Below are 22884 nucleotides of genomic sequence, written 5' to 3' on the forward strand. Positions count from 1 at the left end.
ATAGTAGGACTCACATTTCCTGATACTAACACAAAGCAACATAATCAAGACAGTGATACTGGCATAAGGAGACACATATAGGTTAACGGGGTAGAATTGAGAATACAGAAACAAACCCATATATTTATGGTCAACTGATCTTCCAGAAGGATACCAAGACCACTTAATGGGTAAAGAATGGTATTTTCAACAAACACTGGGACAACTAGATAAAACCCTCAAAAAACCAACCCACTGCCATCAAGTTGATTCCTACTCATCTTTGTGTCTGGGATCTGTTTCCAGGACTATTAATCTTTACAGCTCAAACAACCTCATCATTCTTCCTATGAGTGGCTGGTGCATTTGAACTGTGGACCTTGCAGTTAGCATCCGAAAGCCTAAAGCCACATACAAAAGAATGAAGTTGGATCTCTGTCTTATACCAAATACAAAAAATAACTAAAAATGGATCAAAGACCTAAAATTATAGAAGTCTTGGAAGGAAACAGAAGTAAATCTTCATGAGCTTGAATTTGGCAATGGAATCTTAGATATGACACTAAAATTTTGAGCAATAAATGAAAAAATAGATAAATTGGATTTCATAAAACTCTAAAACTTCTGTGCGTCCAAAGACATTACTTAAGAAAGTGAAAAGACAACCCACAAGATGGAGAAACCATTAGCAAATTGTATATTTGATAGAGGGCTTAAATCTAAAAGTATAAAGAACTCTTGTTCTTGTTGTTAAGTGCCGTCAAGTTGGTTCTGACCCTTAGTGACCCTGTATAGGGTTTCTAAGGAGCAGCTGGTGAGTTTGAACCACCAACCTTGCAGTTCAAATGGTTTTGCAGTCTGGCGCATTAACCTATAGCACCACACCAGGACTCCTACAACTTAATAAAAAGACAACCCAGTGAAAAGCTGGGTACAGGATCTGGATTGATATTTCTCTAAGGAATATCTACAAATAGTCAGTAAGCGCATGAAAAGATGCTTCCTTCATGTCATTAGTCATTAGAAAAATGCAAATCACAGTGAGATATGGCTTCATACCTGGTAGGATGACAGGAATAAAAAAGTTAGATAATAAGTATTGGCCTGGGTGTGGAGAAATCAGAACCCTCATCCACTGCTGATTGGAATGTAAAATGATGCCGTTCTGTGGAAACAATTTGGCAGTTTCTCAAAAAGTTAAACATAGAATTAACTGTACTCCTAGATAATAGAAGCAACTTTACTCCTAGATAATATTCAGTAGAATTGAAAGCATATTTTCAAACAAAAACTTGTATATGAATATTCATAGCACATTACTCATCATAGCTAAAAGATGGAAACAAGCCAAAAGTTCATCAACTGGTGAACATATAAGCAGAATATGGTATAAACACACAATGGAATATTATTTGGGCTTAAAAAGGAATGAAGTATTGATGTATACTACTTCATGGATGAACCTTGAAAATATGTTAAGTGGAAGGAGCCATTCATCATGAAAGTCCAGATATAAGGAAGTCTTTATAGACCAACAAAAGTATATTAGTGGTTATGGTTGCAAAACTCGAAGAATATGCTAAAAATTATTGAACTGTACAATTTAAATGGGTGCATCGGATGGTATGTGAACTGTATCTCAAAAAGCTATTAAAAAATAGAAAGCATCCTTTGACAAAACATAAGTGAATGGGAATGATTCACTGAAATTTGTGTTTCATATAATTTTTATAAGTTGTCTGGTAGTGTAGTGGTTACGAATCGGGCTGCTAACCTCAAGGTTGGCAGTTCCAAACTATCAGCAGTTCCGCGGGAGAACGATGAGGTGTTCTGCTCCCGTAAAGATTTACAGCCTTGGAAACCCTGTGCAGGATCACTATGAGTGGGAACCGACTCCACAGTACTTAACAACAATACATATATACATATATTTGATACTTTTCAACCATTTAAAAATGTAAAAACTATTCTTAACACTGAGACCACACAAAAACTGATGGCATGTTGGATTTTTTCCCCTGGGCTGTGATTTCCTGACTCTTGATGTAAGTTATTATTTCACAAAGATTGTGAGACATTATGAGAATGACTGGCCTATAGGGAAAGGGGACTTTGTATGACATTTCTTCAACCATAATTATGCCCTGAAAAACTCCTTTTTACTTCTTTAAACAGATCCCAGACCCAAAGGTGATGAGCAGTATTGTCATTTAGAGCAGGCTTTCTCAAGGATGGCTTCATAATCATTTGTTATAGGAACTTTCTGTGCATTATAGGAAATTTAGTAGGGTACTTGGCCTCTACTAACTGCATAACAGCAGCACTCCCCAATTAGGATAACCCAAACTGTCTCCAGAAAGATATTTATCTGTACTTTATTGACTCTGCAAAGACTTACGAGTATGGGGATCATGACAGGCCATGGACAACATTGCAAGAATGAGTATTCCAGAACACTTAATTGTGCACATGAGGAACTTGTACATAGACCAAGAAGCAGTTGTTCAAACAGAACACAGAACAAGGGAACACTGAATGGTTTAAAATTTGGAAAGGTATGTGCCAGGGTTGTTTCTTTCACCATACTTATTCAATCTGTATGCTGAGCAAATAATTCTTGAAGCAAGATTATATGAAGAAAAACATTGCATCAGGGTTGGAGGAAGGCTCATTAACAACCTGAAATATGATAATACAACCTTGCTTGCTGAAAGTGAAGAGGACTTAAAATACTTACTAATGAAGGTCAAAGACTATAGCCTTCAGTATGGGTTGCACTTCAATGTAAAAAAAAAAACAAACCAAAAATCCTCACCACTGGATCAATAAATAACATCAAGATAAATGAAGAAAAGATTGAAGTTGTCAAAGACTTCATTTTGCTTGGATCAACCATCAACACTCAGGGAAGCAGCAGTCAAGAAATCAGATGATGTATTGCAGTGGGCAAATCTGCTGCACAAGACCTCTTTAAAGTATTGAAGAGCAAAGATGTCTCTCTGTTGAGAACTAAAGTGTATCTGACCCAAGCCATAGTATTTTCAATAACCTCATATGCATGTGAAAGTTAGACAGTGAATAAAGAAGATGATAGAAGAATCGATGCATTTGAGTTATGGTTGTTGGAGGAGAATATTAAGAGTACCATGGACTGTCCAAAGAACAAATAAATCTGTGTTGGAAGAAGTACAAACAGAATGCACCGGTACTGTAGAAGCCAGGATGGGCAGACTTCCTCTCTCATACTTCGGATGTATTATCAGGAGGGACCAGTCCCTGGAGAAGGACATCATACTTGGTTAATTGGAGGGTCAGTGAAAAAGAGGGAGACCCCTAACGAGATGGAGTGGCACAGTGGCAGCAGCAATTGGCTCAAGCATAACAAGAATTGTGAGGTTGGCTCAAGACCGGGCAGTGTTTCGTTCTGTTGTGCATAAGGTTACTATTAGTCGATACCTACTCAACAGCACCTAATAACAAACTATCTGCAGATATTTCCAAGTGTCCTGGGAGGAAAACCTCCTCTCCCCTATCACACTGAGAACCACTGATCTATGGAAAAGGTTAATCGTGACATCCAGAGACGTAGAAATGATGTACTGAGGGTGTCAAACTTTACCAAGCACATAAATGATCTGGGGATCTTGGTAAAATGCTGATTCTGATTCCGTGTAAGTCTAGGGTTGGAGCCTGATAATCTGCATATCTAATGAACTCTCAGATGATGTTGATGCTGCTGGTTCAGGGACCACACTTTGAGTAGCAAAGCAGTAGTAGAAAGGGCATAGGCTTTGAAATAAGACAGCTGGGTTTGAATTTCACCTCAACAACTTCTACTTTAGACAAGATGCTTGAGCTCTCAGGATTTGTTTCCATTATCAGTAAAATGGAACCAATAACGCAGGCTTGTTAAAAGAATTCTTTCATGCCTCTCAGAAAGGAAGAAATAGAAAGGACTATAATTGGCCTAGGATCCCTTGTGGTATAGTGGGTTATTCCTTATGTTTCTAATCACCAGGTCAGCAGTTTGAATCCACCAGTTGCACTGCAGGAGAAAGCTGAGGCTTTCTGCTCCTGTAAAGACTTATAGCCTCAGAAACCCTTTTTTCAGGGTCATTATAAGCCAGAACTCTAGCACACAAAAACAACATAATTGGTTTAAAGTAAGTGTCCTGTTATGATTTATCAAGCTGCTGCAACTAGGTGAACCTCAGATTTCCGGTGGAAATACCTGTTTATAAAAGATAATTGAATACTCTTTTTTAAATGTTTGAATATTCTGTTGAAAGTAATAGGTTGATTTATGATAATAGAGGGAGCTCCAAGAGACGATTAGTCTTACTCTCTTGCTTTATCTATCTGTTCTGTATTAGCTGAGCAAGGTGCTAACCCAAGGAGATAGCAGATGCATTTTGAAGAAGAGAAAAGAGTGCTTGTGGAATTCTTGGCTTTATTGAGGTCAAATATAGGTGATTTTCCAAGAAGGATTCAATTTCAGAAGTAGTGGTAGTTAAACTATGAGTCATGTAACTTTATGCTAATAAGTTCTGGCTTTTTTGCTGCAGAGTTAGAGAAAAAGATATCTTTCTTGCACTACTTGCTGCAACGCACAATTGGCTTGATGCTTTGGAGGATTTTTCCGCTTGAACAACTTGATATTTGTCACTTTGAGAAAGTGGGTGCTGAATGTAATTTGCCAGGAGGCTAAATGGTTATGTTATTTCTTATCTAGGGTGGAATTTTACTCTAATAACTCAATCTATCAACAAGAAGAGCCAAATATGAAAAATTTCCCCAAATGAAGTTGGAAGAGGTTCTGATATTATCTTTGTTAAAAACAAAGTCGCCTTTCTTGTTGAGTCCTGGGTACTCTCACATGTTCTGGAAGGAATATGACTGGATTAAGCACTAGCATTACAGATCTTTCCAACATTTAACAAATGGACATTAACTTGTCTATGGCATAAGGAACTTTTGAGAGAGGAACATGGACAAACTCGTATTTTCAGTAAAATGTGAAATCCTAGGCATCCCAAGGGAGTCCTGGTGTAGTGCTGTAGGATAAGCCCTGAACTGCTAACTGTCAGGTCAGCGGTTCAAACCCATCAGCCACTCCTTACAACATATACAGGGCCACTGTGAGTCGGAATCAACTTGATGGCACTTAACAACAACAGACACCTCAAGACTCAGGCAAATGATCTCCTTCTAAGATGTAATTTCTGGGAGGGACATGGTGGTTATTTCACCTACTGAATTGAAGGTGTTTAGACATTTTTATTCTTGCTGAACTCTCCACCATGTGGTTTAAGCAATGCCTATGGATGGCAGCGTCAGATTTAAGTCATGGACAGGCATAAGTGAGTGGTGATCATGTGTATTGATGAAGAGGAGTAGTAAAGGAGGAATCCGTGCCAGTGCAGACTTGTGCTGCCACCTGTAGACCCTAGGTCTGCTCTCGTATGGAGGGCAGGCTGGGGAGTTAGCAGTTATTGTGTGCCAGGCACTCTGCTAACTGCTTTAAATGCACTATCTCAGTTGACATGGAATGAACTCATTTATTTGTTAACACTGGTGTAAGCACTGTGGGTTAATACGCTGAACCACAAGGTCGGCGGTTCAAGCTCATCAACTGCTCCTTGGAAACCCTATATTGGGTTACTATGACTCGGAGCTGACTCAACATACTCAACAGTACTTAACAACAACAATTTAACATATATTTACTGAGTACCCATCTGGGCCAGGCAGTGAACAAAACCTACTTGGTGGTGGTGGTATGCCGTGGAGTTGCTTCCGAATCATAGCAACCCAGCATAAGGTTTTCTGAGGCTGTAAATCTTTACATGAACAGAAAGCTTCATTTTTCTCCCGCAGAACTGCTGGTAGCTTCGAACTATTGACCTTGAGGCTAGCAGACTGACTCGTAATCACTAAGTTACCAGAGCTCCTTAAGACCTACTTGTTGTTGTTGTTGTTGTTAAGTGCCGTTGAGTTGGTTCTGACCCATAGCAACCCTGTATAGGGTTTCTGAGAAGCCGCTGATGAGCTTGAACTGCCAACCTTGCAGTTCAAATGGCTTTGCAGTCTGGCGTGTTAACCCACAGTGCCACACCAGGACTCCAAGACCTACTTAGGGACATAGTGGTGGGGTTATGTGCCATGGAGTCATTTTCGACTCATAGTGACCCTGGTACAGTGTTTCCGAGGCTGTAAAACTGTGTGGGAGCAGAAAGTCTCATTTTGCTTTTTCCCTCATTTTCTGAGGGGTAAATGGAGGAGTCCTGGTGTGGCACTGTGGGCTAATGCATCAGACTGCAAGGTCGGTTGAACTGTAAGTTCGGTGGTTGAAGCTCACCAGCCGCTCCTTGGAAACCCTATACAGGGTAGCTATGGGTTGGAACCGACTCAATGGCACTTAACAACAACAACAAATGGAGGCTCAGACAGGATAAATGGCTTGCTGAGAGTCCCTGTTAAGCCACTGTTTATTCTAAATGAGAAGCAAGTTGACAGGGACAGGTAGGTAAAGTGATAAGAGAGTAGCTGGGCACAGAGCTTATCTTAATAACAACCAGCAAGGCCTACCCTTGCTATTTGAATCTCACAAAGAGCCTTTCAAGTAGATTGGGTAAGTCTTAGCTCAAGCTCCAGTTTCCTTGTTGGAGATACTGAGGCATCCCAGTGTAGAGCTTCCAGACTCAGGAGCCTTATCCTTGGTTTTGCCTCTAATGAGTTGTGTGCCCTTACACAGATACTTTGCCCACTCAGATGCTTCAGTATTCTCATCTATAAAATGGGGGTTGTAATAGGATGTTTCATGTAAGGTTGTTACTGGGATTAAAATTGAGTAATAGCTGTAATAAATGATACAGTACTTAGAATAGTACCTGGCACAAGGTAGTGCCATATAAGGGTTGTTTCCAAAACCCACTCTTTTCAAATAGACTCTGACCCTTAGTGACCCTATAGAAGAGAATAGGCTTTGCAAGGCTGTGATATTTTATAGAAGCAGAATGCCACATCTTTCTCCTATAGAGTAGCTGGTGGGTCTGAACCCACAGACCATTTTGATTAGCAGTGGAGTGCTTTAACCACTGCACCACAATTTGTCGTGCTGTGGTGGCTTGTGAGTTGCTGTGATTCTGAAAGGTATGCCTCTGGTATTTTAAATACCAGCAGGGTCACCCATGGTGGACAGGTTTCAGATGAGCTTCCAGACTAAAGACAGACTGCACCACTAGGGCTCCTTATAAGGATTGTTACATAAAAGAAATGTTTGGGGCCTCTCATCATTTTCAGTGTCTCGTGCACAGACCCTCTTTGCTTAGGGCATATTGTGTTGCTTGCCCTGTCCTGAAAGTGGTGGTGGTAGTGGTGGTGTGCCGTGGAGTCGGTTCCGACTCATAGTGACCTTGTGCAGTGTTTCCGAAAGAAGCTCTGGTAGTGTGGTGGTTATGAGTCGGCCTGTAAACCTCATAGTCAGCAGTTTGAAACTGCCAGTTTTGTGGAAGAAAGATTTACAGCCTCGGAAACCCTATGCAGGGTTGCTATGAGTTGGAACTGACTCGATGTCACTTAGCAACAACACTGGGTTTCAGAGGCTGTAAATCTTTATGGGAGCAGAAAGGCTCCTCTTTCACCTACGGAACAGCTGGTAGTTTCAAACTGTTGACCGTGTGGTTATCAGCCCAATTCATAACCACTAGGCTACTACTCAAGAAACTCTGGTAGTGTAGTGGTTATAAATCGGGCTGCGAACTGCAAGCTCAGCAGTTTGAAACTACCAGCCGCTCCTCTGGAGAAAGATGAGGTTTTCTGCTCCTGTAAAGATTTACAGCCTCTGAAACCCTGTACAGGATCGATATGGGTCGGAACCGACTCGATGGCACTTATCAACAACAGGCTACTGCTCAGTTCAATTCTGTTTACACTTCTGAGCCTTCCCAGAGGCCGCTCCTGTTCCCTCTGCTTAGAATGTGCTTCTCATTTCTTATCTGGCACAGGTTCCAATTCTCCTCCTAGGCTCTGTTCAACTGTCTCCTTTTCTTTGTGCCCAAGGTCACTGTATAGCTAGTCAGCAATGGGGCTGGAATTTGAATCCAGATTTGTCTTCCAGGCTAGCCTTTTTTCCATTATACTGTGGTACCCTATGGTTACAAGTCGGGCTGCTAACCTCAGGCTGAGCAGTTTGAAACTACAGCTATTCAGCCGGAGAAAAATGAGGCTTTTTGCCCCATAAAGATTTACAGCCTCAGAAACCCTATGTGGGGTTGATACGAGTCAGAACCGACTCCATGGCATACCACCACCACCACCCTAATTGTTGTTGTTGTTATGTGCTGTAGAGTCGGTTTTGACTCATAGTGACCCTGTACAGGGTTTCCGAAGCTATAAATCTTTATGAGAGCAGAAAGCCTCATCTTTCTCCTGTGGAACGGCTGGTAGTTTCGAACTGCTGACCCTGAGGTTAGCAGCCCGATTCATAACCACTACACTACCAGAGCTCCTTTCCACCACCCTAACAGAGAACTTCCAGAAGTTCAAGCTGTTTTCAGAAGAGGCCATGGAACGAGGGATATCATTGCTGATGTCTGATCTTGGCTGAAAGCAGAGAATATCAGGAAGATGTTTACCTGTGCTTTATTGACTATGCAGAGGCTTTTGATTGTGTGGATCATGACAAGCTATGGACAACATTGCAAAGTATGAGTATTCCGGAACACTTAATTGTGCTCATGAGGAATCTGTACCTGGACCAAGAGGCAGTTGTTCGAACAGAACATGGGAACACTGAATGGTTTAAAATTAAGAAAGATGTGCGACAGGGTTGTATTCTTTCACCATACTTATTCAACCTGTATGCTGAGCAGATAATACGAGAAGCTGGATTGTATGGAGAAAAATGAGGCATCAAGATTAGAGGAAAACTCATTAACAATCTGCAATATGCAGATGATACAACTTTGCTTGCTGAAAGTGAAGAGGACTTAAAACATTTACTGATGAAGATCAAAGAGCACCGCCTTCAGTATGGGTTGCATCTCAATGTAAAGAAAACAAAAATCCTTACCACTGGACCAATAAACAACATTCTTATCAACAGAGAAAAGATTGAAGTTATCAAGGACTTCATTCTTCTTGGATTAAGTATCAACATTCATGGAAGCAGCAATCAAGAAATCAAACGATGTGTTGCATTAGGCAAATCTGCTGCACAAGACCTTTTTAAAGTGTTGAAGAGCAAAGATGTCAGTTTGAGGACTAAGGTGCACCTGACTCAAGCCATGGTGTTTTCAGTAACCTCATACGGAGTCCTGGTGTGGCGCTATAGGTTAATGCACCAGACTGCAAAGCCATTTGAACTGCAAGGTCAGTGGTTCAAGCTCACCAGCTGCTCCTTGGAAACCCTATACAGGGTCGCTATGAGTCGGAATCAACTCGACGGCACTTAACAACAACATATGCATGTGAAAGCTGGACAGTGAATAAGGAAGACTGTAGAATTGATGCTTTTGAGTTATGGTGTTGGAGGAGAATATTGAAAGTGCCATGGGCTGTCAAGAGAACCAATAGACCCATTTTGGAAGAAGTACAGTCAGAATGCCCCTTGGAGGCCAAGGTGGCCAAACTTCATCTCTCATACTTTGGACATATTGTCAGGAGGGACCATTCACTGGAGAAGGATATCATGTTTGGTAAGGTGGAGGGTCAGAGAAAAAGAGGAAGACCCCCAATGAGATGGATTGGCCAAGTGGCAGCATTGGTGGACTCAAATATGGCAACAGTAGTGAGGTTGGCCCAGGATCGGGCAATGTTTAGTTCTGCTGTGCATAGGGCCGCTATGAGTCGGTGCTGACTCGATGGCACCTAACAACAACAACAGCAATAGTATTCTAAAAATAGAAAAAAGAGAGGAAAGGTTAAGGAGAACTTAAGGATGTAGTAAATAGGAAAAAGAAAGTCTAAATGAGATTTTTTCCAAGAACTTCTTGACTCAACAATTTTTTTTCAGTGACATTATTGTTATTCTAAGGAGCTCTGGTAGCATAGTGGTTACGAGATAGGCTGCTAACCTCAAGGTCAGCAGTTCGAAACTACCAGCCGTTCCGCTGGAGAAAGATGAGGCTTTCTGCTCCCGTAAAGGTTTACAGCCTCAGAAACCCTATACAGGGTTGCTGTGAGTCGGAACCAACTCCACGGCACATGACCACCACCACCACCATTGTTATTGTATTATTTCATTTGTGTAAATTCCATTTCACCAAGATTTTGTGAACTTGCCAGTGGGCTTAAAGTTTTGTTGGTGAATTATGTGACTGACAACCAACCCATGCTTATTGTCTCCATGTCTAGTTTGTCTTTCCCTCAATCAGATGGACATTTCTCTAAGTGAATCCTTTTTACTTGCCATGATCTACTTGGAATTCCAGGATTTTTTCTCTTCAATCCTTTAGTACTGATTACACATCAACATAAAGAAAACAAAATTCCTTACAACGTGACCATGAAAGCAACATGATAAACTGAGAAATAATTGGAATTGTGAAATATTTTATTTTATGTGGATCCACAGTCAGTGCCCATGGAAGCAGTAGTCAAGAAATCAAATGATCTATTGTATTGGGCAATTTTGCTGCAAAAGTGTTAAAAAGAAAGATGTCTCTTTGACATCAGCCACAGCATTTTCAATCACTTTATATGCGCATGAAAGCTGGGCAGTGAATAATGAAGACTGAAGAAGAATTAATGTTTTTGAATATACCATAGAATACCAGAACAAACAAATCTATCTTGAAAGAAGTATAGCCAGAATAATATCTCATTGTAATTTTGATTTGCGTCTCTCTAATGGCTAATGGAAGGAGCTCTGGTAGCATAGTGGTTATGAATCCAGCTGCGAATCTCAAGATCAGTTCGAAACTACCAGCTGTTCCTCGGGAGAAAGCTGAGGCTTTCTGCTCCCGTAAAGATTTAGAGCCTAGGAAACCCTGTACAGGGTCTCTATGAGTCGGAACCAACTTCACAGTAGATGACAACAACAACGATGGCTAATGGATTCCTGGTATGGCACTGTAGGTTAATGTGATAGACTGCAAAGTTGTTTGCACTGCAAGGTCGGTGTTTCAAGCTCACCAGCTGTTCCTTGGAAACCCTATACAGGGTTGTTATGGGTCAGAATCAACTCGATGGCACTTAACAACAACAACAACAACAAATGGCTAATGCACACGGGAACAAGAATCCCATGGGACAGTTCTACTTTGTCCTATAGGTTTGCTATGATCAGAATTGACTTAATGGTAGTGGATTAATGGCCAATGATCTCAAACATTGCTTTATATATTTGTTGGCCGCCTGACTGCCCTTTGGTAATGTTTATTTGAATGTCCTTTGCCCATTTTTACATTATATTGTTTGTCTGATGTTGAGGTGTTGAAACCCTATATAGGATCGTTACGGGTTGGAACCAACTCGAAAGCACTTCCCAATAACATTGAATTATTCACATACATTCAAATACCCATTTAAAGTGTATAATTTAATAATTTTATTTATTTATTTTTTATTGTGAATTGGCTGAAGGTTTATAGGGCAGATCAGTTTCCATTCAACAATTCATAAACATTTTAGTTCCATCCCTACAATGTAACATCACTTTTCCCATTCATTCCTTCCTATGTTTCCTGTTCCCCATTCCTCTTTTCCTAACCTAATTGAACTTTGTCTTTGGGTAAATGCTGTCCTTTTGTTCTCAAGTGGCTGATTATTCTTAGGTATGCATATCTCACTAGTGTTATTGTTACCTTATAATTGCTTGGCTGAAACTGAGCTAAGGGAAAAAATTCAGTTCTAGACCTGAAGGGTGGGTGACTGAGGCCCATAGTCTCAGGGGTATCACCAGTCTATCTCACCAGTAAGCTTTGTCTCTTTTTTTATGATTTTGAGTTTTTTCCCATATTTTTCTCCCCCTCTGTCTAGGACCTGCAAATGTGATTCCTTTCAGAGCAGCTGGTAATAATAGCTGGGCACCATCTAGTTCTTCTGGTCTCACAGTTGTGGAAACAGATGTTTGCGTGGGCCATTAGTGCAATGGATTACTAATTGTTTCCGTGAGACTTAGATTTTCATCACTCTTCTTTCTTACAGACATGGGGAAGTCTTTTGATGTGCATAAGTATTTAATTTTTAGGAGGTCCCAGTTGTCTAGTTTATCTTCTGGTTTATCTAGTTTATCTTGTGCATTTTTAGTTATGTTTGGTAGACTATTTATGTCATGAATCAGGGCCCATTGTTGGTGGTGTTAAGTGCCTGTCAAGTTGATTCCAAATCATAGTATGTTGTTGTTGTTGTTGTTATGTGCCGTGGAGTTGGTTCTGACTCATAGCGACCCTGAAAGCCTCATCTTTTTCCTGCGGAACAGCTGGTAGTTTCGAACTGCTGACCTTGCGGTTCGCAGCCCAATTCGTAACCACTATGCTACATGACCCTGTATGGGGTTTCCAAGGAGCAGTTGGTGAATTTGGACTGCCAACCTTGTGGTTGAATGCATTATCCCACAGCGTCATACCAGGACTTCAAATCAGGGCCTATGGTCTACTTTTTCTCCCATATTCATTATTGCTTTAGATTTTACATTTATGTCTTCTATCCATCTTTTTAAAGTGTTGAAGAACAGAGATGTAAGCTTGAAGACTAAGGTACGCCTCACCCAAGCCATGGTATTTTCAATAACCTTGTATGGATGTGAAAGCTGGACAGTGAATAAGGAAGATCGTAGAAGAATTGATGCCTTTGAGTTGTGGTGTTGGAGGAGAATACTAAAAGTGCCATGGACTGCCAAAACAACCAATAGATCTGTTTTGGAAGAAGTGCAGCCAGAATGCTCCTTAGAGGCCAGGATGGCTAAGCTCCGTCTCTCATACTTTGGACATATTGTCAGGAGGGAACAGTCGCTGGAAAAGGATGTCATGCTGGGTAAGATGGAGGGTCAGAGAAAAAGAGGAAGACCCCCAATGAGATGGATCAGCCAGGTGACATCATTGATGGCATCAAGTGTGGCAGTGGTAGTGAGCTTGGCCCAGGATCGAACATTGTTTCGTTCTGCTGTGCATGGGGTTGCTATGAGTCGGTTCCGACTTGATGGCACCTGACAACAACAACAATCCATCTTGAGTTAATTTTTGTTTATGTTACGTTTTATTTAACTTGATCCCTGTGATGGCAAGATTATTTTATGATTTTTGCCATAATTAATTTTTTTTTTTCCCCTAATGTGTAACTTTGAAATTTTTTCTCTTTTGTTTTTGATACTTCTTCAGTTATTCATTCTAGTTTTGCATTCTTGTCCATGAGCATTTTTGGTCCTGGTTTATTTTTGATTAGAGAAGTTACAGCATTTGAGGTTGTTCCAAGTGTCTTAAAATCCTAGAGTTGAGTTTTCTTGGAACTGCCCATCTTTTTACCAGCTGGTGATGAGGCTTCTCTGGTCTGTTACAGGATGGTGTGTTCTCTCTTCCTGTCTGCACCTGTCTAATTAAGATTCAAAATCCACGTGTTTTAGTACATTTTGTTAAGTACTGGTGAGTCGGTTCCAACTTAACAGTGACACTCTAGGGTTGCCAAGGAGCAGCTGGTGGGTTTGAACTGCCAGCCTTTTATGGTTAACAGTCCAGTGTTTATCCTACAGCACCACACCAGAATACCAATACATTTTTAGCAGGTGATGCTTTATTTCTACAGTTGTGTTGACTTCCGGGAAAGACCTTTAATTAATTCTTTAGTCACCTGTGCTGAGACTCAAGGTGCTTACTTCTGTTTCAGAATCATTGGCCACTAGGTGGTGTCAAAGTCATAATTTCTCAAGTTATTGGGTCCTTCTGGCTACCACAAATGCTTCACTACTGTTCTCTTTTTCTTGGCAAAATCTGGATCTCACTTTAGAAAATTCACAGAAATCTTGTTAGTAAGTTTATAATACTTAGGACGTTCTCATCCACTTTTCCAATTTTAGTCTTACAGTTTCAGTAGTTTTGATGGTTTGACTTTCAGATACAGCCTGGAGTAATTACTAAATAAGTGATAAGTGATCTATGCCTTTAGATTAACCACCTTTGTCTATTTTTTATCCTACTTATACTGACTTTGGAGTCCTGGTGTGGTGCTGTGGGGTAATGCATCAGACTGCAAAGCCGTTTGAACTTCAAGGTTGGCAGTTCAAGCTGACCAGCTGCTCCTTGGAAAACCTATACAGGGTCACTATGGGTCGGAACCGACTCGACAGCACTTAACAACAACAACATACTGACTTTGGAATAAAGCATTGGACTGCAAGGTCGGCTTGAGCCCCAACGTTGGTTGTTCAAACTCACCAGTCACTCCTTGGAAACCCTGTGGGCTATGAGTCGGCACAAAACAACAACAATACTGACTTTGAGGTTAAATCAGTTTTGTAAATATGTTCAGTAAAAGTCTTCAGCCCGAGGTAATTCTTATTTATCTACAGATAATTTTAGTCCTTACTCATAAAGAGCGCCGGTGACAAAGGAGGTTAAGTTGTTGGGCTGCTAACCACAAGGTCAGTGGTTCAAAACCACCAAGGTGTTTCTCAGAAGAAAGACGAGCCTGTCTACTCTTGTAAAGATTCATAGTCTCAGAATCTCTAAGGAGTTGTACTCTGTTCTATAGGGTCGCTATGAGTGAGAATCTACTTGAGGACAGTGGGTGGAAACCCACTTATACTTCTACCTTCTCATCTTCTCAAAAACTGTGTCATTGTCATTAACAGCCATGAAACTTCATCACAAGGTGGTGCTAGAAGCTGAAGTAGAATGCTTAAAATTTAATTCTGTGTTCTGCATAGCTCTATTCTTTTTTTTTTTCCAAAGTTTAAATTATAATTTTTTAGAAGTCTAGAATAGGAGTTTCTCTGCTATTCATAAGGTTTTCAGTGACTTAATATTTGGAAGTAGTTCGTCACTCCTTCTTCCTAGTCTGTCTCCGTCTGGATTGGCCAAGTAGCATCATCGATAGATTCAAGCGTGGCAATGGTAGTGAGGTTGGCCCAGGATCGGGCAGTGTTTTGTTCTGCTGTGCATAGGGTTGCTATGAGTTGGTACTGTCTCGATGGCACCTAACAACAACAACAAGAACAGAAATAGTTAATCAGTTGGATAATACTTAATCATGTGCTATATATAATAATTTGCTAGTTTTGCCTGATTTCTAGGCATTTGAAATTCAACCTTACATCTGTTTGCTCCGAACTTACCATTCAATTTATAGCTCTCGGCAGAATGAGTTTTCTCAGTGTTTTAAACATTGGTAATCATTGATAATTGCTGAATATCAGTAGCATGCTAGGTGCTAAAGACTTCTATTTTTCAGCAGCATTAAAATTACCATTTGAATGTTCATTATTATATAGTCAACTCTTGATTAAATTGAGTAGGGAATTTCTGGTGTGGTGCTGTAGGGTAAGCACTCAATCACAGGTTGGTTTGAACCACTAGGTTGGTGGTTCAAACTCACCAGCGCTCCATGGAAGCCCTGTACAGGGTTGCTGTGAGTCGAAACTGACTCCAGGGCACTTTAGCAACAAAGGAGCATGCTAGCAGATCCTGAATAAGGGAAAGGAATGTAGGAACCACACAGAGAGTAAGTGTTAGGTGCCATTTACACACTTGAAAATGATTTCAGAATATAGAATGGGATGTTAAAGCATTAAAAGGAATACATAGCAATGAAAGAAAGTGCTACATGGATTATGCAGAACCTCCTCAATCCCATAGAGTCAGTGTGTTAATCCTGAAAAAAGACCACTTGGTGACTGAAGAAATGGAGACCCAAAGAGGTTAAGTGACTTACCCATCACAGCAGGTTTGGGTGCTTTCTAGCTGTCCGACAGGGCTGATTGCTCTCATGTAGTGATCAAAATTCCAAGAGATTAGCTGCTTTTGCTTTGAGGAGGCTGTATTGCTTTTATAGCACCATAACTGTATTGTTTCTTTTTGCTTTGTAATCTGCCATCTGATTTTCAAGAAGCTCATCTTCTTATTCATAGCATCATAAAATCTGGGCATTACACAGGGCATAACAGACTTAATAGATAAAGAAACGGAGGCTCAGTGGAGCTGCTTTACTTATCCAAGGTCACAGGCTTGTTCTTGGTGGAGGGAGGGAGTCTGGGATACATATTTCCTCTCAGGATTCAGGGCTGCTCCCATAACCTCTTTTCACTTTAGTGGGAAAGCCAGACACTGTAAACCTAAAAAATTATTATTCAGGAAAATGAATTTGCTCTTTCACCCAAACCACAACTTAAAAGGAAATAAGAAACCAAAAACTATAATTCATCCTGTTTTGAAAGACCTCAAAGGCTTCCGAGGTGCTATGATTTGTTTCTTACTAGTCTCTTTTGTTCTGTGGAGAACGTTCTATTTGGCTCTTTGTGATTTAGGTTTCCTTGCCAGGGTATTTTTAGAGAGAGAAAATCAGCCTATGTCACTAAAGGGGGTAAATAGATACCTTAAGGCCTAATTATGCAATACGAATTTTAATAAGCAGTGTCATAAATTCTTGCTTCATTGCAATCATTACTTACAAGACTGCTCTACTTAAGAAGCCTCATCTAGTTATCATTATCATCAGCAGAATCCAACTGCAAGCATTCATCCAGTGCCCACGAAGTGTGCTGCACTTGCTTGGTGTCTGTAAGTTATCTTGTTGTTGTTGTTATTAGATGCCACCGACTAATAGTGACCTTATGTACAACAGAATGAAACACTTCCCGATCCTGGGCCAACCTCACAGTCGTTGCTACATTTGAGTCCATCGATGCTACCATTGTGCCAATCCATCTCATTGAGGGTCTTCCTCCTTTTCTCTGACCCTTCACTTTACCAAACATGATATCCTTTTTCAGTGACTGGTCCCTCCTGACAGTATGTCCGAAGTGTGAGAGACAAAGTTTGGACCACCCTGGATGTACTTCTTTCAACATAGATCTGTTTGTTCTTTTGGCAGTCCATGGTACTTTCAATATTCTCCTCTAGCACCATAACTCAAATGCATCAATTTTTCTACAGTCTTCCTTATTCACTGTCCAACTCTCTCATGTATTTGAGGTTATTGAAAATACCATGGCTTGCGTCAGGCACATCTTAGTCCTCAAACTGACATCTTTGCTCTTTAACACTTTAAAGAGATTTGCCCAATGCAATATGATTTCTTGACTGCTGCTTTATGAGTGTTGATGGTTGATCCAAGCAAAATGAAGTCATTAACATCTTCAGTCTTTTCTCCATTTATATGGATGGCGATATTTATTGGTTCAATGGTGAGTTATCTAGTGCAGCTATAACAGATACACCACGAGTGGTTGGGTGATTTTAACAACCAGAAATTTATTTTCTCACAATTTAGAAAACACTAAAAGAAATTCAGATTCAGGGCCCTGGATCTAAAGGAAGGCTTTCATCTGTCAGCTCTGGAGGAAGGGCCTTGTCTTTCCTCAGCATCTATTAATTGATCCCTCTGTGATCATCATGTGTTGTTGTTAAGTCGATTCGATTCCAACCCATAGCGATCCTGTATAGGTTTCTGAGGAGCAGCTGGTGAACTTGAACTGCCGACCTTGCAGTTCAAACAGCTTTGCAGTCTGGCACATTTAACACCAGCGTTTATCTTCCCCCTTCTCTGCTTGCTTAATCTGCTCCTTTATCTCTCAAAAGAGATTGGTTTAAGATACACCCTACACTAACACTGTTTCATTTACATAAAGAAAACCCATTCCCAAATGGGGTTACACACCTACAAGTATAAGGGTTATGATTTATAACACATATTTTTGGGGAACACAATTCATTCCATATCCCTGGGTTCTTGAAGACTTAAAGTGAGTGAGTGAGTGAGAGTGTGTGTGTGTGTGTGTGGTAGCTGTTGTTGTTGTTAGGTGCCATGGAGTTGGTACTGACTCATAGCTACCTTACGCACAGCAGAACAAAACACTGCCCAATTATGGGCCAACCTCACAATTGTTGCTACGCTTGAGTCCATTGATGCTGCCCCTGTGCCAGTCCATCTCATTGAGGGTCTTCCTTCTTTTCTCTGACCCTTTACCCACCATGACATCCTTCTTCAGTGACTGGTCCCTCATGACAATATGTCCCAAGTATGAGAGACGAAGTTTGGCCATCTTGGCCTCCAAGGAGCAACTCTGGCTGCACTTCTTCCAGCACAGATCTGTTGATTCTTTTAGCAGCCCATGGCACTTTAAATATTCTCCTCCAACACCGTAACTCAAAAGTATCAATTCTTCTATGGTCTTCCTTGTTCACTGTCCAGCTTTCGCATGCATATGAGGTAGGTAAACTCCCTTACCTTTAAGGAGTTTGTGATCAGCAGAATTGGAGGAAAGACCTGAATCTGAGGGGAAAAGACAGACACGTCATTTTTCCATATATGTGAAGTACATGCTCATGTATCTGATATTATTCAGAAGTGGGGTAAACAGTGGGATAAAAGAATGGCCCTTGCAAAAATCTGGTTACACCTGCATGAAAGCATGGAGGTTTAAAGGTCTGAGAGGGCACAGGCTAGGCTGGGTTATAACAAGGTAAGCAGAAATTACACCATGTGAAATTGGTTGAAAGAGGGAGGAAGCAATTAGTGGAAGGCCTTGAATCCAATAATTTAAATAGCTCCCGCATAATAGCAGAGATGATTGGAGAATGGGGTGAAGAAAATAGTTTGCTACTTTTGATTATAATGGGGCAAGAATTTGAAGTTGGACTTTTTGCAAAGAGCAGGTTTCAGGTTTGTGACATTCTGCCCAGATTAAATGAGGGATAGAGGGATCAGGATTGGCAGAGGAAAATGTATCTTTTGAGGCTAAGATTCTGTTTCTGTTTGGAGGATCCTTTTTTCCCCCATGTTGAGAAGTAACAGCTGGCTAAGTATTTTAATTGCGAAAGGAACCAGCACAATGGTGAGCTCATGTGCCTGAAGAACCTGCTTTGTTGGTAGTGCTCTGAGGCAGGGGATCAGTGCTACAAGAGCATTACTGCGCTTTCTCTCATCCTCTTTAATTAGTCAGAATAGATTTTAATAGAACTCATTATTCACTTTCTGCACAGACATTTTTTATAACTTTCCGTTGTGTTTACCTTGTAAATTGAGGTATTTGACATTTATGTTTTTTTTAATGGACAAATAAATAGGTTTGAATTTGGTATATTAGCATCTTAAAAGACATTCTCATATATCCTATAAATCAATTTTCATAACCAGCCATGACTGCAAAAGTCAGCTCTAGATAAACATTGTAAGGAGAAAGCACAGTCATCCTTAGTTTTCCATTTCTGAAATAATGGTAAACATGTGGCACATGTCCTGAGCCTGGGCTCCTGGGGAGGAGCAATTCCTTCTGTTGTTCTGATCTGTAAGGGAGCTAACCTTTCAACAGTTTTCATGGCAAATGCTAGGGCAGTTTGTGAGCTAATTACAAGAAACCTTGATAAGGGATGCTTTAAAAGACCCGTGTTTGTGGGTTCTCTTTCATATGCTGTGGAGTAGACCGCCATTGGGTCAAATAGCATTCCTGTGTGGCTGATAATCTCGTCCTCCAGGCATCTATCAGCGGGAATGCTGCTGCTCTTTCAGCCTTTTCCCAGAGCCTTCTCTGTAAAGCTGCTCTGTGGGTTCTATTTCTTAGGCATTTCAAATATTCCAAGTTCCCTATTGCTCCTATAACACAAATACCACAAATGAGTGGTTTTAAAGAATAGAAATTTATTTTATCACGATCTGGAGACTCAGAGTACAAATCAGAGTCTTGGTGGTGCCCACTCCTTCCTTGGTTAGTAGATGATCCTCACACCTGCCTTTCTACATCAATGTCTTAGGCTGTTGTATGCTTTCGAGTGATTCTAACTTATAGCAGAGTATCCTAGACTGAAATCTCCATGGGAACAGATCTTTTCTCCTACAAAGTGGTTGGTGGATTCGAATACTGATCTTTTGGTTAGCAGCTGAGACTTAATCATTGCACCACCAGAGCTCCTGTGACTGTGTTTTAGCTGCTCTTTTTGTAACTCAGATATGATTTGCTTTCTAACACACCCTACACTGGTACAGTCTCATTAATATGACACAGAAAACTTTATATCCAAACTGGGTCCCATCCATGACTATTGTTAGTTGCATTGAGTGGGTTCTGACTCATGATGGCCCCATGTATGTAGAGAACTGCTCCGTAAGGTTTTCAAGGCTGTGATCTTTCTAAAGCAGACCTCCAGCCTGTCTCCCGGGATGCCTCTGAATGGGCTCACACAACCAGCCTTTAGGCTAGTAGTCCAGTGCTTAACCATGTGTCCCACCCACAACTCTTTCCACAAATTTTGGGATTAGAATTCTAACATAAGTTTTTGGTAGCTATAATTCAGTCCATAACAGCAGCCAAATTGAGTCCTCCTTTAAGAAAGTTGTCCTTTCCTAGCCAAGGCCCCTTCTCAGAAAGTGACTGGGCTCTTTCTCGGCTTATGCTGTTGCCTTGACGATCACAAAAAAATCAGGGATTTTATTGTCAAGGGCTGCACAGCCCAAAGAAAGCTGTGGGAGAGATGAAATGTGAAGGCGTCTAAGCAAAAGATAAAAAGCAGTTTGGGGACTGAGTCAGTTAACATTCCTAATGCTTACCTGGCATTAAACACCAGTCAACTTTGCTGGTTATTGGGGCCAGTTGTTTCTGACAGCAGAAAAGTGCTACATTCTAGCTCTTTTCCTGCTGCGGCAGGTAAGTGCTTAGTGCTATTTCCTTAAAATGTTCTAGGGTGATAAATTATAAGCACTTCCCTCTAGGTAAAGCTCATAAATTCAGCCCCTACAAAAAAATAACATGCTGACAGCTCTTAGTTCTGTTTATAAAGTTCATACACATCTATCTTTGATACAGGCCCAAGTATATATCTATGAAATAGCACCGCAGCATGTTAAAGTAATGGGAACGCACAGCCATGAAGGCGAGAAACATTGTACCTCCAGACTCTCTACTATTAGCCTCTGCATTTGAAGGGCATCTCGAGGGCGAGGCCTGCAGAGGGAAGTGTGCTTTCAGAGGAGTCCAGATTTGGGGTCTTTCCTGTCTTTTTGTTCCCTGCAGACCACCATTCTCATGCCCTCTACCTCTTTTTGTGTCTACAAAATGAACATTTGCCTTTTAACTTCCCTCTTCTTCACCAGGGTGAAATAAAGCAAAGCGTTCTAGTGGTTATATGTACACTTTGGCCAGGTGGATGCAAGGTGGGTTTAAATATGTATTAATCAGAACCAGGAGCTGTTCTATTTTGGCAAGTTTTTCAGGAAAAATTGTAAGCCCTACAAAAAAAGGCCTTTAAAGTTTAAATGTCAAGTATTAGAAAAGGAAATACTTGAACAAAAAGGTAAAAATAAGACTCATTACACTGATCCTATGTTTCTTGGAGGTAACGGCTGGACTTGTTTTGGGATGTATCACTGCTTTGACCCAGTGATGAACAACATGACTCTAATCTGTTGTATAGTCAGAATTGTTAACCCAGCATTGGACTGAAGCTGAATTTTCAGGATTGCATTGAACATTCAGTACTGCAGATAGGATAATTATGCTGCTTGTCAGATACGAGCGAAGTGCAAAGAACATTCCTCCGCTTTACAACAACTTGGACCCAAGCAGCAGACATGCTGTTCCCTCTAGCTGGCATGACCTCCCTTTCTTTAGCCCCTTCACACAAGCTTTCAAGGCCCAGCTGAAATGAGCCTTCCTTTATAGAACCCCTTGCCCCCAGGTCCTTAGGTCTCTGGGCTGCAGGCCCCAGTTGTGTTCCCACAGCCCTCTGACAGCATTACCAGGGTGTGTTTTTGTTATCCATTTACCTGTCTTCTCTGCCAGACATGAATAGGGACAGTGTCCTGTCTGGAATTCATCATTTATCTCTTGTACCAAGCACAATGACCAGGATGTAATGAGTGTTCAATAAATGTTTGTTGGATGAGTGATAATATGGTTAGCATGATGAGAATTGATGATGCCCTTTTTGATCTATCATCCATCATCCATGTGAAATGGGACTGGGAGGGTTTAAACAGTACCACTTTAAAAAGCAATGGGGTTAAAATTAATGATGTTGTTGTTAAGAGTCACTGAGTCTATTCCGACTCCATAGCAACCCTGTATAGGACAAAGCAGAATTGTCCATAGTGTTTCCTAGGCTGTAAACCTTTATGAGAGCAGAAAGCCTCATCTTTCTCTTGCAGAGTGTTTGGGAGATTAGACCTACTGTTCTTGAAGCTAGCTGCCCAGCTCGTAATCCACTACGCTACCAGGGCTCCTTAAATTAATGATAACTCCCCTAGTGTGGCACTGTAGGATCAGCACTGGACTGCAAACCACAAGGTGTTGACTGTTCAAACTAACCAGCCACTCCTCAGAAACCCTGGAACTGCTTCCATGACACTTAACAACAATCCTTTATTGAGTATTTGTTCTGGGCTGTTTTAGCCCTTTTACATGTATTAAGGAGCTCAATAGCATAGTGGTTATGAGTCGGGCTGCCAACCTCAAGGTCAGCAGTTCGAAACTACCAGCGGTTCCACGGGAGAAAGATGAGGCGTTCTGCTCCCATAGAGATTTACAGCCTCGGAAATCCTGTGCAGGGTCACTATGAGTCGGAACCTACTCCATGGTACTTAACAACAACAGCAATGCATTTCATCTTTAGATGCACTAATCAATCATCTGAGACAGGATCTGTTTATTATCTCCATTCTGAAGCACAAGAAAGTACAGTGTTTTGCCCAAGGTGACACAGTGACAGCTACAATTCATAATGACACTAAATAACCATAGTTTAGCTATCCTTTTAGATT

The 22884-nt window shown here is 40.9% G+C and overlaps 1 protein-coding gene across 7 annotated transcripts in view; it reads left to right on the forward strand.

The window, feature by feature from the left end:
• NF2 (neurofibromin 2 (merlin)) overlaps positions 1-22884 on the forward strand; it is a 101607-nt gene that overhangs the window by 9179 nt on the left and 69544 nt on the right. The window lies entirely within an intron of this gene.

The sequence above is a fragment of the Chrysochloris asiatica genome, unplaced genomic scaffold, assembly GCF_000296735.1.
Source record: "Chrysochloris asiatica unplaced genomic scaffold, ChrAsi1.0 scaffold00128, whole genome shotgun sequence".
Taxonomy (NCBI): domain Eukaryota; kingdom Metazoa; phylum Chordata; class Mammalia; order Afrosoricida; family Chrysochloridae; genus Chrysochloris; species Chrysochloris asiatica.